The following is a 17,514-nucleotide window of genomic DNA, read 5'->3' as shown; positions in this document are numbered from 1 at the left end:
CTCCCAAGTGCTGGGATTAAAGGCGTGCGCCACCACAGCCCGGCCACTTTAATCTTTTATCACTAATATTCTTTGTCAATTCTTTACAAATACTTCTGCCTTAAATGAAAGTTTAAGTATTAAAGCAGGCAGCAGCACATCATTGCTATAGTGCCCAGTTTTGGAGCACCCCCATTCCAGCTTCAAATTCTATCTCGTCTCTAATTCCATATTGCCAGAGTATGTCAGAGGCAATATAATCTTCAATTCATTTCAAATTCCTAATCTTCCCTAGGGCACCCATCTCTCTATAAGGTGAGAGTAACTAGGAACTTTGGTCCAATGCCATCCACACAGTTAAAGTTCGTGGAGGGAGAAATTGCCCATGTAGAAACCAAGCTTCCAGGACTGGTTGCTGAACATAAAATAGCTTGGGCCTCCAGGGTTAATGGTAACATTAGAATCACTTGAGGCTCAGGTAAGAAAATTGTAATTAAAAAGGAAATAGAGTTTGAGATATAGCTGAGTGTTATTCTAGAAAAGCACAGTGCTATATTTCCTTCTTAGCCTTGGAGCCAAGACTCTGAACGTGCTGGAGTTTTTGATACCTAGAAAATGTCTTTATGAGAGAAGGGGAGAGGAGGGGGCACTAAATAGAATTATTGTAGGAAGTCTGCCCTGAGTTTTTGGAATTATGACTGCTTGCTTGTCATCTATTTTAAATTCTCTACTTCTGTTTCAGCTTAGCCAGATTTTCCTCTCCTCAGTTCCTTGGGCAAGGTGATTTTGGCCTAAGTTTTTTCACATCAGACCAATCATCTTTCTCCTAAATCTTATGAGATTGTCTCCTCCATTTCGAAATCTGGGAGTTCAGCTACCTAGGAAGTATATCTTTTATTTTAAAAATTCTTTTAATAACTAAAATTTTGTGGCCTAGTCTCGGTGTGGTGTTGCTTTATTTTTTTTCTCTGTGACAGAATGGAAAAACCACACTGCCATCTGATAAAGGTCAGCTTTGAAACACAGCTGCCTGCTGTGCTTTCTGAAAACCACAGTGCGTCCCAAACCTTGCCTGACTACTAATACAATTTAAAATCCAATTAAAACCTTCACCCTCCTCTTTCAATCCGTAAAGGCTCAGGGATCCTGCCTCTTCAGAAACAGCCTGCTCAAGTCATCTTCTCCTTCCTGCTTGTAATCAACATGTCCACTCAGCAATTGTTTATTTCTAGGTTTAAATTGAAAAGACCTCAATGAAGTCTTTTGGGGAATGAGAACTCAAGAGCAAAGACCTGACACTTCTTGCTTATCCACTGAGGCCTCCTCTACTAATCAGCAGCACAGGGCTGCAAACTTCCTCCCTGAATGTACTCACCAGTGAGCAATCCTAAGTCTGCCAATATCCATCTCCCCCCACTTATATTCATGTGGTGTAAATGAAGTGGAGCACAGGAGAACTTGACCTCCCCCTGTTGCTTATGCTCACATGTTTCTCTGATCTTACAGCTACACTGAGTGCCTTGTAAGATGTTAATTTTAATAAACACCTCACAGTTCTGTCTTGGGCTCATGCAGCTGAGAAAGATAGGCACCTTCAGTGACAGAAACACAAGGCCACTTGAGAACTCACACCTGCCATAGGTGGTGAGGTGATGTGCCTCTAACCCAAGAACTCAATTTCAGGAATGGTTTGTATTCCTCTTGTTTAATTGCTGTCCCTCTTGATACTTCAGCTCTGCCAAGTACTCACTGGTCCAGAACCAGTCATTCTTTGAGTTTGTGTGCATGATGTTAAGGGATTAAGAAACAAGGAGGAATATTTACCCTTTAGAAGTTAAGTCCTAGAAGAGGGTCCTGGCACCAAGAAGCATTCAACTGCTTGATGTGGGTTTCTTCTTATTCAGATGGTGTGGGAGCTGGAAAATCACAAATGTGGCTTAGACCCTTGACTCTCAACCCACTGCTGCATCTGCTCTCTCCATGCTATTGTTTGGTGGCTAATATATAGAGCAATCCCTTTGCAGAAAATTCACATGTCAGGAAAATTTGCAAAGCACCAAAAGGAGTTTCAAGTCCTTTCACAAAGTCCACAGGGTTCAGTGAAAATAGAATCTAATCAACCTGTAAAAATTGAAATCCCACATCTCTTGCTTGACTTGATTTGATTTGAGGTATCTTCATTTTGATCCCCAAGCAATATAATGAATTGACTCTCTTTCCAGGAACATTATTTGCATCTGGGTCTGCTTCTTGCAGCCTCTGTCTTTTCATTCTTTGCCTTCTTCCTTTAGACTTCAGTTTCTGAATAATCTAATTGCTCCATATCTACACTAGTTACAGCAGCTTTCCACATTAAATAGAAAAGAAATTTCTCCTCTCTCATACGTAATTTGTATTTCTTTGCCCATCATTTATAATACTTTTGCCCTTGAGTTTCATGAGATCTGACCTAGTTTCCATGATTTTAGGTAGTCTTTATGAAGAACCATTAACCATTATTTCAATTACCTTGAAGTCAGAACCTTTTTCTGAATTCTACACAGTATCTGGCCAAGGTTCTCCTGTGTTGGAAACACTCCAGCACAACAGGAAACTGGTCTTCAGTTGTCATTGACAGGATAACCATGATCAAATGTGAAAATGTTGCAAATCAATGCAGTACTTTACATTTGGATAAAAGTATAAACAATATTTAGTTTTAGCTTTAGAATATAACCATGAAAATGAGTGTAATGCTTTTACCACTTAAAAACCTGTAATTCAAAAGAATTCAGGGTGTAGAACTGGGATTAGTGCTTAGACAGGATAGTGTATGTTTCTGCTTTCCCAAATAGCGAGTAGTTCTTGGAACTATCCTGGAAATATGCAAATTAACTGAGTATTATTTGACTGAATCAGACACGGTCATATGGATTTATTTTTGAGACAAGTGTTTTGAAAAAGGGAGTTACCTCAGGAAGGTTATGGGAGTCATTCATACAGGAGAGTTTATGTACAACATGACTCAGATGTGAAGGCAGCTGTTGAACATGCACTTGGAGAATGTAAGTTCTCTCCCTCTGATAGTCACTTAAATATATGCATATATTTCCTTTTATATAAATGTATGTACACATAAATATATAATATATGTACTAAATATATGTACAATGTTTGAACATGTTATATTCATTCAACTTTGCAAGATTTAACAAAATGAGATTCCAAAAGGTCACATCAGTCTCTGTAACATTACTACTGTCTGCACAGTACTTTGTCCTGCAGATGTTTGTTAATATGCTAATGTAAACATTTCTAAATTCTAAGGAAATCTAAGTCTATACATAATGTACAAATTTATTACAGGAGAAAAAAGTGAAACCTTTCTCTAGGAAAGAATATATGACTACCACCTATAAGTCAATGTAATTTCTTTTCAGAAAATACAGACTTTCTAAATTACTATAAAATAATTGCTTGGGAATTCATAGGGAATATAGTTTGCTGTCACTTTCCTGTGACAGTATGTATATCAAGCATGCTTTCTAGCATTATAATAGCCCACAGGTTGAGTTTTGTATGAGGAGAGCATCAGGAAACTCCTGCCCCACACACTCCTGCTCATGCTCATGCCTCTGCACCACCTCTTACCTGGACTCTGAAAGGACTCCCTGTGCTCCAAGCTTCATAACTTCTACTTACTAATGTGATCACAGTTAAAAGAGAGCTGTTTCATTGGGGTTTAATCTCCTCAATTAGCAATGGAGGAGCTAGAGGAGAGGAGAGGATTGCTTATCCTGGAAAAACTTTGGAGGAAATCCATTGTCAGAACCAGCAGACTATGCTGGCTTGATCTTTGCTTTTATCTGTCTTAAAGCTAACTTGGCTTTTATTATTTCTCTTTTTCTTTTCTTTACACTTTGTTTTCATGGCCAGTAGTTGTAAATCCACAAAAGGAAATTGTAGTTGAAAGATTTCCTGTGTTCTGCCCAGCCCACAGTCAGGACAAATCTCTGTTATGCATGTCCCGCAGCTGCTTGGTCCCAAGTAAACACACAGAGGCTTATATTATTTACAAACTGTATGGCCTATGGCTAAGAATTCTTGCTAGCTAGCTCTTTCATCTTAAATTAATCCATTTCTATTAATCTATGTATGGCCATGTGACCATGGCTTTACCTGCATCCCATTATATGTTGCTCCTTGGGTGGTCAGCTCATGTCTCCTCTGCCTCTGCCTTTCTTCTTCTTGTCTCTTGAACTTCTTGCCTGGCTTTAACCTGACATGCCATAGGCCAGAGGAGTTCCTTTATTATCCAATCACAGCAACACTTATTCACAGCATACAGAATGACATCCCACAGCAGGGAACAGTAAAATTGTGTGTATGGAGCAATGTATTGGGATGTTGTGATGAATGTTTGGTGGTATGTAAATAGAGAGATGCCATTTTCTACAATTCTACAAGATACTTTTTAACACTTTTTTTCTAATTTATTCCTAATTTTGTGCTCCTGTATATCAGGACACTTAATATTTCTTATATTACAAGAAGTCATTACAAGAGCTAGTTTCCATATTGCATATCTCTGCCTTAATTACAACATACTACATGGGAGACATTATTCTGAGTGATTTTGTTGTTGGTCCTGTTTCTCACTCCAGAGCAAATATTTGCTTAAGTAGTATAAACCATCTGTTGCTTATAAAACACCTTTAAGATATTGTTTTAAAGTTTCATGTCTTTTAATGTTTTTCTATTTATTTCCGGATGATATGAAGATGCACCCTGCCAGGAACTATCTTTGGTGGATACTAACACATTCATATTGAACATTTGATCCAGAAAGTACACATATAATAAGCAGAATGAACATCTGTGAAGGCCAGATAATTTTTAATACTTATGGAGAGTTAATTTCGAGGTTATAATCCTCCAGATGAGTCTAGTTATTCCGGGTTTAACTTTGAAATAGATTCTGTTGTGGGAGAGGTGTGAAATAGAGCATTAAACTGTTTATTGGTTTGTAATTCAGATGTGTGGGAAAGTACTACTTGTGAGAATTTCAGCACTATGCAAGGTTTTTGTGGAAAGGGGATGATCTTCTAGGTTTTAAAATTGGTACTTGCTTGGTGCATTGCGGAAAATATGTTTCCATCTTAGAAGTGTCCAAATACAGAAATTTCACTGGCACTTTACTATTTTACATTAAAGTTTAGTCAACAGTTAATAGACACTGATAATTGTACAACCAGAACAGCACTACATTTATCCCCAAGAATTAATGGAACATTGGCTCACATTTCCTTGTATTATATCAGGTGAACAGGAAACTGGGACGAGGTGTTCCTTTCTTTTTGCATTTAAAATGTTCAGTTGCCCTGTTCCAGGCAGTTACCTTAAGGTCAGATAAGGTGAGCTGGTTGACACAGAAAGATGCCCAAATAATTCATGTTAACATTAATTGGTAAATAAATTATGGATAATATTTATATGTAGGCACCTGAATGTGTCTTAGAGGTCATATGGTTTCACTCTTCATTACTTTGGGCAATGAATTCATTTTTAAAAGCTTACTAGGGAAACCCAGCGCTGCTATAGCTTAGTGCTTTTACTGCCTAATACATGTCCCAGTTCACGAAGTCCTAGGTTCAATCTCTACCACCCCTAAACAATCAAATGAGAAGTAAAATGAACACAGGATGAAGTAGCCTGAATCCAGGCAGAATCAGTACTAAGCCTCCTTGTTCATGAAGTACCCATAGCAGAAGATAAGCTTGAAAAATGGCCTGGATGGGCAAAAGCTAAACAGTGCTGACCAGGCCTCTCTAAGAATCCCAGTTAGAATTCCCCACTTTCTTTACAATCTTCTCACGAACAACAACAATTTTGAGAGAATCATTATCTGTGAACTATTTTATTTAGCAAAATTATTGTGCACTTAAAAAGTTCATAGGGAGAGAGGCTTTAGGTTGTTTAAAATCTGTAATGACGGGCTGATATGAACATACAGCATACTGCGGTTATATTCGTCCCCTTTAGATTATTTTGCCTCTGATATCTTCCCTTTTCCCTCTGAACTCCTTTCCTACTTTGTTCCCCAGTGGCTGTATTATTAGAAAAAATGAGCCATCCCTTGCCCAAGTGACAGCTAGCCATTGGATCCACAGGAAGTGGGGTAGCCTCCTTGGCTCCACTTGGGAAAGGAATGCAGCCTCATGGGCTCCTTCTTAGGAAGGGGTGGGGCCTCATATACTCCTATCAGCTTTATATTATCCTTTTTCACATTTCTTGTTTTCCAATTTACATTAGGTCCTGAAATTACTATTGAAACGATTTGATCTTCAGCTGATGAAGCCCTACTCTTGGACACAATTGAAGGAGAAATTGGAAGATGGTCATCCCACTACTGTTTTGTTTTGTGCTGGTTTAAGATCCCTACATATATTATTAATTTTTGAGACTAATGCTTATAAATTTCCAGTACATGTTTCACCTTTTACTGCACACAAAAAAATCATAGTTTATTTCTTGTTGAATTAGGAAGTAATGATCCTGCTGATGACATTAATGATACATAGCAAGAGTTACCCAGCACACAAGTGCTCTGCTGTCAAGAAAATTCCCTAAAAGAATAAATCCAATAAGCAAATAAGTAACTTACCTCATGGGACATTTTGGTTTTCCCAATACCAGAGTAAAAAGTAATGTAAGATTTTATCATTCAAAGACTTACTATAAACAAGAAAAAACAAAAATATATCCAAGGAACAGAGAAATGGTCTTTAGAATAAAATTCTAATTTCTACAGATAAATGACCATGATAGCAACAACTTTTGGGAAGACTGCCAGGAAGCAGACAGAAAGTTTTGGTGTGGGTAATACCCACTCTTAGTCTATTCCATTACTGACATTTAATGATTATTATTGGATTAATTAACTGATTATGTTGTTCAACGTTAACTTAAACTTAGGGTGATATTTTCTAGTGTGTGTGCAGTCCTATGACTGTGTGTGTGTAAAGTCCTGTGGATGTGTATGCACACACATGAATGTGTATGCAAATAGCTGTGCAAATATGGTGGCCAGGGTTTGATATCAGATGTCTTCTATTGCTCTCCAATTTAGTTTTGGAAACAACGACTCTTCCCTACCCACAGCTCACTGATTGGCTAGATCTGCTGCCCTGAAAGCCTTGGGATTCACTCTTTTCTTCCTCTCACACTCGGCCATTCCCAATACTGGAGTTACCTTGCCCACCTTTGGATGTGGGTGCTTGGGTTCTCAGCTCAGGTCCTCATGCTTGTGTAGCAAATGTGTTACAGGCTGATCCATGTCTCCAGATTCATTTTTAAATTATCTAACTGTAAAAGACAATATTCAAAATATGATCAGTGAAGGATTTAGTAACAATATTGCCAATTTTTCAAACAAAATCAAGAAGTTGTCAAGGGCTACTTCTCTAGTTGACCACTGTGAGATCCAGAAGACAATGCTGTGGGTGGATAATGCTTCCAAAATTTATATAATGTAGATAAATAGAATGTTTAAATGTTACATGAAGATATTTATATTTTTTTCTGCTTCATTTGACTCTATGAAGACAGCTTAATAATTATTTTATAGAGTATTTTCTATGCTTTCAAGAAAGCATAGGGTAGGGTATCAGTTTCATTTAAAATGAAAGTGTTCAAAGGTAAAATATTAAAACTAACTGGGCTAGAGTCAAGCTTAGATGGTTCTCTCAAACAAAGAGCCAGCATTCCCAAAGCCATGCTGATATGGGTATGCTTTCTTATAAACTTTTGCTAACCTGAATCATTAAGGTATGAATGAGTTTACATCTCAAGTTTAGAGGGATTGTATCACTTCTATGTTGAGATTTCCAAAATTCTAACTCTAGAATTTTGAAAAATGTCATCTTCATCTCTTTGCTCATTTCACTTTGTTCCCGTCATCATGATTTAGATTTTATTTGATTCTTTTCCTGGATTTTATCAGTTGTTTTTCATATTGTGATTAAATGCTCAACAAAAGACACCTTAGGATGGAAGGTTGCTGTGGGATGTTCTGTATGGCAAATGTGTTGCTAATTAGTCAATAAATAAAACACTGATTGGCCATTGGCTAGGCAGGAAGTGTAGGCGGGACAAGGAGGAGAATAAAGCTGGGAAGTGGAAGGCTGAGTCAGAGAGACACTGCCAGCCGCCATGATGAGAAACAGCATGTGAAGATGCCGGTAAGCCACGAGCCGTGTGGCAAGGTATAGATTAATGGAAATGGATTAATTTAAGTTGTAAGAACAGTTAGCAAGAAGCCTGCCACGGCCATACAGTTTGTAAGCAATATAAGCCTCTGTGTTTACTTGGTCGGGTCTGAGTGGCTGTGGAACTAGCAGGTGAGAGAGATTTGCCCTGACTGTGGGCCAGGCAGGAAAACTCTAGCTACAGAAGGTCTTATTTTTCAGAATCATTTCTGAAGCCTCAGGTCTTATACCCTCTGCAGTTAGAGTGTAGAGGATGAGTAGTGCCTGCATTCAACTTGCTCTCTCCTTTTCTTGATGTCTAATATCCCACCAATGGGATGGAACTGCCCACCTTCAGGATAGGTTTTCCAGCCTCATTTAATCCTTTGTGCAAACACAGTCATAGTCACCCAGAGGTGATCCAGAGGTGTATCTCCTAGGGGTCATGTGATTGTTACAGTATGTGGATATGGGCATGGGTTTTAGAAGCTTGTCATTTTCCTTGACACAGCTTTATTTTCATGTATAAGTCATTTCATGACTGCCTGGTTGTCCTCCTATGTCTGTGTGACTACTTGGTCTCAGCCTGTGACACTTTTACCCATGTATGTAAATGTTTGTATACATAGACAAAAACAAAGGTATACCCAACACACATGTGCTCATGGAGGTAGTCTTGCTGTGTTCCATTGTGAAGAGAGACAGGATCTGCTTCCATCCTGCTACTCTTCCCTTTGTAGAACCATCCTACTTTCATTCTGCCTTTTAGAGACAAATGCCTCAAGTGTCATTGAGGACATTTCTGCCCTTGCTGAATTTATGGTCAACTAGAGTTTACATATACACATAGCCAGGGCCTGGTTTCACTGTTACACTTACAGTTTATGGAATATTCAATTGCTAGCTGAGCATGATGGTTTTTCAAACACTGAAATCTACGGAAAATCCTACTTTGATTTTTGCCTTAGTATGAGTGTATGTGCAGTGTGCATGCCTATTTATATGCTTGTTCAGTGGTCTGTTTATGTGTTTGTAGTTGCAGGTGCATGTGTATGCAGTATATTCATGAATGTTAATGCATGTCTAGGCCCTAAGTTGGTGTCATGTGGGTTTTTTCTCTTTTATTTCTTTTTTAAATTGTCAGTATATCTCATTGACTCCAGAGCTTTTCAATTCTGATTAGTTTAGCTCATTATTTTGCCCCACAGATCCATTATCTCTGCCTCCTAAGTGCTGATATTACAGGCTACTGATATGTCTTCTGGTTTTTCTATTCATGCTGGATTTCTAAACTCAGGTCCTCATGGTTGGAGAAAACAATTTATTCACCAAGCCATCTCTTCATCCTGAAAATGGCTTTTCATTATCATAACTTTATGACACAGGGTAGAATATATTGAATTACTCCATAGCCCATATCTTTATAAAAAGAAATATTCACATGTAAATGATGTTAAACAAGTGCTTCAACACCTTGAAGCGATTCATCTTCCCTTAGCTTGCCATTCATCTGCTCTGTAGTCATTGGGAATTGTGTTCATCTTTCTGCTGTTCACTTGCTACTTCCACCTTTTGGCAATAATTCTGCTACAGATTACTTCTAATAGTTCAGATTACTTCTAATAGTTCATAATTTCTTCCCATTTCAAAGTTATTTTTCTTATATTTTCCGACTTATTTCTCACTTAGTACTTTTCTGAATCTTCAACTATGCCATTCTCCAGAAAGAATATATATACTTTGGTTGACAAATTGCTGATATTTTTGATGTAACAGCTTTGATTTCAGCACTAATTGTGATTTGTTTATAATGAACTATGATGATTAGATCCATTCTCACGGTAAATAGAGAAAACAAAGTCTATTTAATCTTAATTTTTTCATCTTTCAATTCAAGAAAAGATCCTATCATTTCTGACATTGGTTAGATATTATATTTCACACAATGAAGTAGTTGTAGGCATAAACTACTCTATAAATAAACATTAATATTTTGTGATATAGTTATTATTTTTTTATTTAGTTTATTTCTGTGGTTTTTGTCTCAGTATATTTCAATGTTTTGAGTCCTCAAGAGCTCCATTCAAAATTTCCATCTTATAAAGATCTCAAAACAGCTGTGGTGTGCAACTTGACCCTAAAAAACACATTAGAAAAAGGACAGGTGCTCTCATGGACAAACTCAAAACATCTATTTAATCAGTGCCAAGGAAACATACAATTGACTGTAAAGGGAAACAGAGACACAACAGTGCCCTGTGAAGGACAAAGCCCTTGTGATGCTTCTCCTCGGCCTGAATGCAAAGTTAAACACCCGCACCAATGTGAAAACAACTGTCTATGAAATGCCATCTCTATGGTGGTAGAGGAGAAGAGAAATAATGTAAAGTAAACCAACATGAGCACAAGCTGAAGCAGGCAGAGTGAAAGCCTTTCACCACAAGTCCCGTGATTCAGACAGCAACAGCATTTACCATTCCTCAAACAGTGGAAGCATAAAGGATTCTTTCCATAGACATAGGACAAAAAAACTGCATCCGATTGAATGTATTTATGTAAGGTCTAGAGTAGTAAGGCTGCTTGATACTGCTACAATTATCACAACTACCATTTCCTGGGAGTGCAAAGGTTGTTTTTGTTTTTTTAGGTTATTGTAAAGTGCACATTAGTGAGTAGAGACAGTCCTCTTAGGTAAACACTAATCTCATCATGCATGTATAAACATAGATTTAGCCATTTGTAGAAGTAAGTTTATTATCCAGTTAAACAGGGAATTTGCTGCTCCTACCACTACAGCCTGAGGAGAAGTCCTCATCTGATGTTTGGAGGCCCTAAATAATTACAATATGCAGTGCTGAAAAAATCAATTTGTAAGATCCATTAAATTTTGTGAGCTTTTGAAAAATAATCCTGGTATCACTCAGAAAACAAGTGACACCATTCTCTTTGGGTTTGTGAATGAACTTAATGCCACTTCTGGCTTTAAGAATTCCATTTCTTATTTGTGAAAGTGAAAAAAATCATTAATTCATTTTAACAATTAATTAATAATAGAACTTGATGATATGATGATATGCAATGCTTGACAGCAATTTCTGTCCACTGTTTATATTCAAACTGCATTACTTACTTTTCTATTGCTGTGAGGAAACACCGTGACCAAGAGAATTTATATATTAAAAAAAAAAAGCATTGGGGCTTACACTACAGAGGGTGTGTCCATAATCATCATGGCAGGGAGCATGTAAGAATATAGGTAGACATAGTCCTGAAGCAAGGAGAGAGAGAAGGAGACAGAGACAGAGAGAGAGAGAGACACACAGAGAGAGAGAGACACAGAGAGAGACAGAGACAGAAAGGCAGAGGGAGAGACAGACAGGGAGACAGAACAAGCACTAAACTGCTACCAATGAATGGTAGTAACTTTTAAAATCTCAAAGTCAGTCTCCACTGACACAGTTCCCCCCAAAAGCCACACCTTCTAATCCTTCTCAAACAGTTCCATCAAGTGGGGAGCGAGTATTCAAGGATATGAACCTATCCTATGCAGAGCATTCTCATTTGAACCACCACATTCTACTGCCCCTATTGTCTTGTGGCCATATCATAATTCAAAATTTATTCAGTCCAATTTCAATAGTCCCCATAGTCTTTCAGTCTCAACCAATTTAAAAATCCAAAAATCTCTCTGAGTCTTAAATCTATGTCTCAATTATAATCCCTTGTGATATTATAAAGTAAATTACATTCTTCCAAAATACAATGGTACAGAATATGCATTACCTTTCCAAAAGGGAGAAATAGAGGCACACAGGAGAAATACTAGACAAAGCCTGACAAACCCATCAGGGCAAATTCCAAATCCTATAGCTTTATGTCTAATGTCAAAGGGCTGAGATTGCTCAATCCTTCCAGTTTTCCTGACTACAACAGGCTTATCTCTCTTGAACTAGTTCCACTACCTGATTACAGTTCTTGGCACACATCCTATGGCACTGGTACCTTCAATATCCAAGGGACTTCAACACAATCCAGGCTTCACCTTCACAGCTTCACACAATGTCCTCACCAGGTCTCTATGGTGGGACTTCTCTGAAACAACCCTGGACTAAGCCACTTTTCTTAACCATGAAAGAAGATTCCACAATCCTTTTACTCTTGATCCTTCATGTCTCTAAGCCAGAACCACCTGGCCAATGCTGGCAAGTTCAGCCACTTGCTAGGAATGAGACCTGGCCCTCTCCTCAAATTTTATCTGCGTAAGCTTTGATTTGTTGTTGCTTTTAGGAACAGAAAATTCCTTAGGCTTTTTATTTTCATAGATTTTAGAATTATCTGAGTAGAATCTTACCCTTAAGGCACAACTCCCTATTTTTCCATTTTCCCCCATCTCTTTCAGCACAAACCAAGGCTCCAACATTAAAATTCTGAGTATACTCTTTATCCCTAAACTGTACATTTTTTTTTTGCTCTACTTGTTGGTTTTCATAGTAGATCTGCATAAGAATGATGACTAGTAACCATGTGAAAGAGGAAATATTTGGTGATCTTGGAATATCCTTTACCAATGACATTATTCCAAATCTCTTCAGTTTAGCTTCAGGCAGATTCTTAGGATGGGGCAAAAAGCAACCACATTATTTGTCAAAATACCGCAAGAATGGCCTCTATCCCAGCTGTTAATATTGTTGCTCTCTGAAACCTCTTGAGCTAGGCCTCAATAGTCTACACTGCTCTTAGCATCACTATCTTCAACTCTCCTTCTAGAATGGCCCATTGAGCTATGTTTATAATACTCAATTGCGGTTTAGTCCAAAATTCCAAATTCTACCATAGTCATCAAAAACAAAACAAAACAAAAACAAAAACAAAAACAGCATGGTCAGGCCAATAATAGTAATATTCAACTCCTGGTATGGACTTAGTCTTAGTTACTTTTCTATTGACATAACAAAGAACCATGACCAAGTCAACTTAGAAAATAAAGCATTTAATTTGGGGCTTACATTTCAGAAGATGAGTTTATGACAACCATGGTGGGAAGCATGTGGCAAGAACTAGGCAGGCTTGGTGCTGGATCAGCAGCTGAGAGCTCACACCTGACCCACAAGCAGGAAGCAAAGAAAACTAATTGGGAATAATGTGGGATTTTACATCCTCAAAGCCTGCCTCAATGACACACCTCCTCCAACGTAGCCACACCTTCTAATCCTTCCCTAATGGTTTAATCTACTGAGGACCAAGTTTTCAAACATATGCGCCTACATGGCCATTCTCATTCAAACCACCACAAAGCTAGTGAGCTACAGGAAGTCATTTTAATCTTCTTGAAGAAAATACGCATGCTCTAGATGGTTGGGGATAAATCCTACAGGTAAGATCAGAAGATAAGCAGAGAGGGAAACACTATGCTAAAACTGCATAGTGAACCTGGAAGGATTTAGTAAAGAAAAAGGGAAATTATAGGTGGATTTTCACCTTTTAAAAAACATCCTAAACACTTTTAGAACATTGAGTCACTTTTAACAATGAGACTAGGAACATAAAAGAAGTGAAGTATGGTGCTAAAGTTCAAAAGACAAATTAAGAGCTCTGAAGATTGGATCAAATTGAGCTGACATTGAAAATAAAAATAAGATTCTCACATATTCTTTTTTTTAGATGTCTTTGAAATTCAGAATGTTGCTCTGGTGGACAAGAATATTAACAATTGGAATGCAAACTGTGTTGGTATAATAAGAAATATCAAAACTCTCATTTTGGTAATCAGAGCTGAAGTCACAGAGGACAGCCCTGCTTGAAGCCCATTAACACATCGTAATAACAACCACCTGATGTAATGAAAACAAATGAATTCCAAAGAAACAGAAAATGTAAGAGTAGGTCATTACTGCTTCAGCTAATGAGGAGCAGACTTTCCCTTGTTGTCCTGGGTTACAAAAAAAGTTTTTAGTCCACTGAGGGTATTTTATACTAGGAAATATTTCATTGTTGTTCAGAATATCTCCTTGGAACAGGTTATACAATACTTTTCTTGCCTTAAGCCCTCTTATTTTATTTCAGCAAGCTGAAATATCATTGTGTTGCTCATTACTTTGTTTCTAATTTCACAGAAAACAGGGATGTGAGAGAGTTGAGTGGGTGAAACAGAAACTCTCATGATGTTTCTTTTTTCTATTGAATTGTTCCAAAATGATCAAGAGAAAGCTGTACAAACAGAGTCCTTTCAGCCTTATTATTTATTTAGACGGGGTCTTGCTCTGTAGCTCAGGCTTGCTACTAACTAATGATCCTCCCTTTCATCTTCCTGATTGCTAGGGTTACAGGTGGGAGCCACCACACCTGCTCAGTTATCAAAGTCTTAGTCTTATACTTTATATAGTCACATCTATGTTATAACCATTACTGGCAGTGTGGCCTATTGGTGAAATTATTAAGGCCACTCCACGTAGTTAAAAGGAGATTTATTTAATGGCGTAACTTACAAATTAAGGAATAGGTAGGTCGCGGAGTCTGGGGAAGGTGTATCACAGTCCAGCGGTGTTCTCTGGAGCTCTGCTCAGTCCACCTCTCCAGTCCAGGGTCCCGCAACAGAGAGAGCGCCCGCCGATCCAGATCTCGGGTCCCCCGGCGCCTCCCTTGGCCCCGCCTTGTAGGCGTGACAGTTGCCGAAGTCTCAATGGGGGTTGGAACTTCCAGATCAAAGCTGGAATGGCTACCCACTACAGTGGCCAAAAGGGATGAACACAAACTGGAATTTATGTTTTCTCTGGAATTTTGATCTTTTTGTTAATTTTGTTGTTTGTTGTTGCACAATACAGGAGTTTGTTTAGACTTTAATTCCATGTTTGTTACTAGGATCCACCGGTGTGTCTTTTTATGCATCTCTGCCCAACTCTGTATCCCATTGGCAGTTCAGAACAGTTCAAACATAAACAGCTTTGTAGACTCTTTATCCCTCTCCTGTTAATTCACACACCTTCCTGTGCCATACTGGAAATCTCTTCTGAGTTCATAATTTAGAAATTTGTATTCCTCCTCTGATCAGTTGCTTAGCTATTTCTTAATGAAGAGAGTATGCTCACTCATATGATGAATACCCAGGATTTGCGTGATATGTAGACTAGGTAGGCTGCAATAATACACATTTTTCTACTGCTTGTGATTATTTTCTTTTGCAATAATTATCTTGTCTCAGTGCCTAGAACCTTTAGAAGACAAAATAATTGTATGCAATTATAAATAAAGGAATACAATAGTATAAGAATTCAGAAATACCTAAAATATCTTTTAATTTACTTTTCTCAAAAGTCAGACTCTCTTTGGGTCCAGTAGAATTTCTAGCCATTGTTGATACCCTGGAGGGTCACAAGTGGTTGATTCTGGAAAGGAGAGATAAGGATTCAAGCTCTAATTATTTCCTGTCTAAGCTTATACTTTTAGACAAATTAGACCTTCAAATCAAACAAAAGTATTTTCTCTGTAAAATAGAGCAAAACCCATATCTACCCCAAAAGATAATAATGCTGGCTTTGGAGAGTGTGCTACTAGGACAAAGTGGTATTTAATCCATCATACAGTAATGAACCCAGAGCAAGCATCCAACACACCTTCCTTGCATGGCTAGATGAGCCTGTGGCCAAGAGTGGAATACCATAAAATCTTTCTTCGCAACTTATAAATGTAAGCCATATACTTTGTGTTATAGTTGTCTGGTGGGTTAACCTTGTTTGTTCCCTGTAGATGTAACCAACCGTCTTATTAAATAAGAAACACAGAGCCGATTCAGAGAAGAAAGCCAAGAGGTCAGAGCTAAGAGCCTCACCCTTCCTGATTCAGTGATCCTCTTCAGCCAAGAGAGCTCTCCGAAAGGGACCTACTTCCTGTGTGTATGTCTTTATATACTCTAGCTGTTCTTCCTTCTCATTGGTTGTAAACCCAAACATGTGACTGCCTCGTCACTGCCTGTATGTACCGCCCTCCAGGTCCTTAAAGGCGTGCGCCACCGCCGCCATGCACTTGCTATGGCTCTAATAGCTCTGATCCCCAGACAACTTTATTTATTAACATACAATTAAAATCACATTTCAGTACAAGTAAAATACCACCACAGTTCCCACTTCATACTTTAAGGTACCTAGGCCATTTAAAGCTATACCAAACAGATATGCCCACTTGCTTAAAACACTCCTAGTGGTTCAATCCAAAGAAGATAAAGGGGTTTTATAGTTGATTGTTGGAAAACCCATTGTCTTGCAAATATATCCCAGAAATGCAAACTACTAAACTGATATTGATGCGTTAATGTAACAAAATAATACCACATAATCTCAGGTTTGGAGGAGACTTCAAGTAGAGCCAGAACATACACTTTACTTTGCTTAGTGTTCCGATTTCGAGCCTTATTGCTAACTCTTTCCTATTTGTTGATCCCTCTCTGGGGGATGAATTATATAGTCACACAACCTAAATATGTGTCCAATCTCCATTTTATTATTGAATCCATATTTTCTGGGAGTTTCCTGAATATTAAACAGTTTGAATCGTAATCAAATAGCTTAAAGCATTTTTTTTTTCTCTCACAGAACCTAGTACTACTTCCTAAGGCCACCTAAGACACTGTAGTTTGTTTCTGATGGATTCTTTAGGAAAATTAGGCCTGACTTTTGCCCCCACCCATTGGTCTTCACTCTATCCTAAGGTTATATAGACAATAGCTAATTCATTTCCCTCATGACTGTTCCTCAAACATTTGAAGACTGCAGCTGTGTTCTGCCTGAGGGTGCTCATTCCCTGACCCTGAATCCCTATCTTACTTCAACTCTTGTTTATATATTTTGGTATTAAATTCCCTCAGCATTCTAAGCTCTCTCTTATGAATGCATTGCCATTCATCTTTGTCTCTGTCTAAGAGAATTGTCCAGAACAAAGCAACATAATGGAAGCACAGTGGGTTGTATGAAAAACAAGACAGGGACCACTGTCCTCAGGCAATATGTGTCAAGAGCAAAGCTAAAAACCAGTAGGTGTTACTCTCACCCTCACAATATTAATTTTCAAAGCAAGAAAAGTCATTTCCCCTACATTTCATTCTCTCTGCAGTGAGAGTTTGCTATTCATAGTGCAAGAAAGCTGAATATTCAGGAGATAATGCATTGGAACAGAGTTGTAAAGAAGGGAGAATATTGACCATTCAAATTCTTACCCAGAGAGACAAGATCTGATTATTTTCTTTTCTTTTTTTTTTTCTTTTTTGGTTTTTCAAGACAGGGTGTTTCTGTGTAGCTTTGTGCCTTTCCTGGAACTCACT

Source organism: Peromyscus californicus, unplaced genomic scaffold (genome assembly GCF_007827085.1).
Source record: "Peromyscus californicus insignis strain IS unplaced genomic scaffold, ASM782708v3 Scaffold_9__1_contigs__length_137607984, whole genome shotgun sequence".
Classification (NCBI taxonomy): Eukaryota; Metazoa; Chordata; class Mammalia; order Rodentia; family Cricetidae; genus Peromyscus; species Peromyscus californicus.
The sequence above is the reverse complement of the archived record's forward strand: the minus strand, read 5'-3'. Positions refer to the sequence as shown.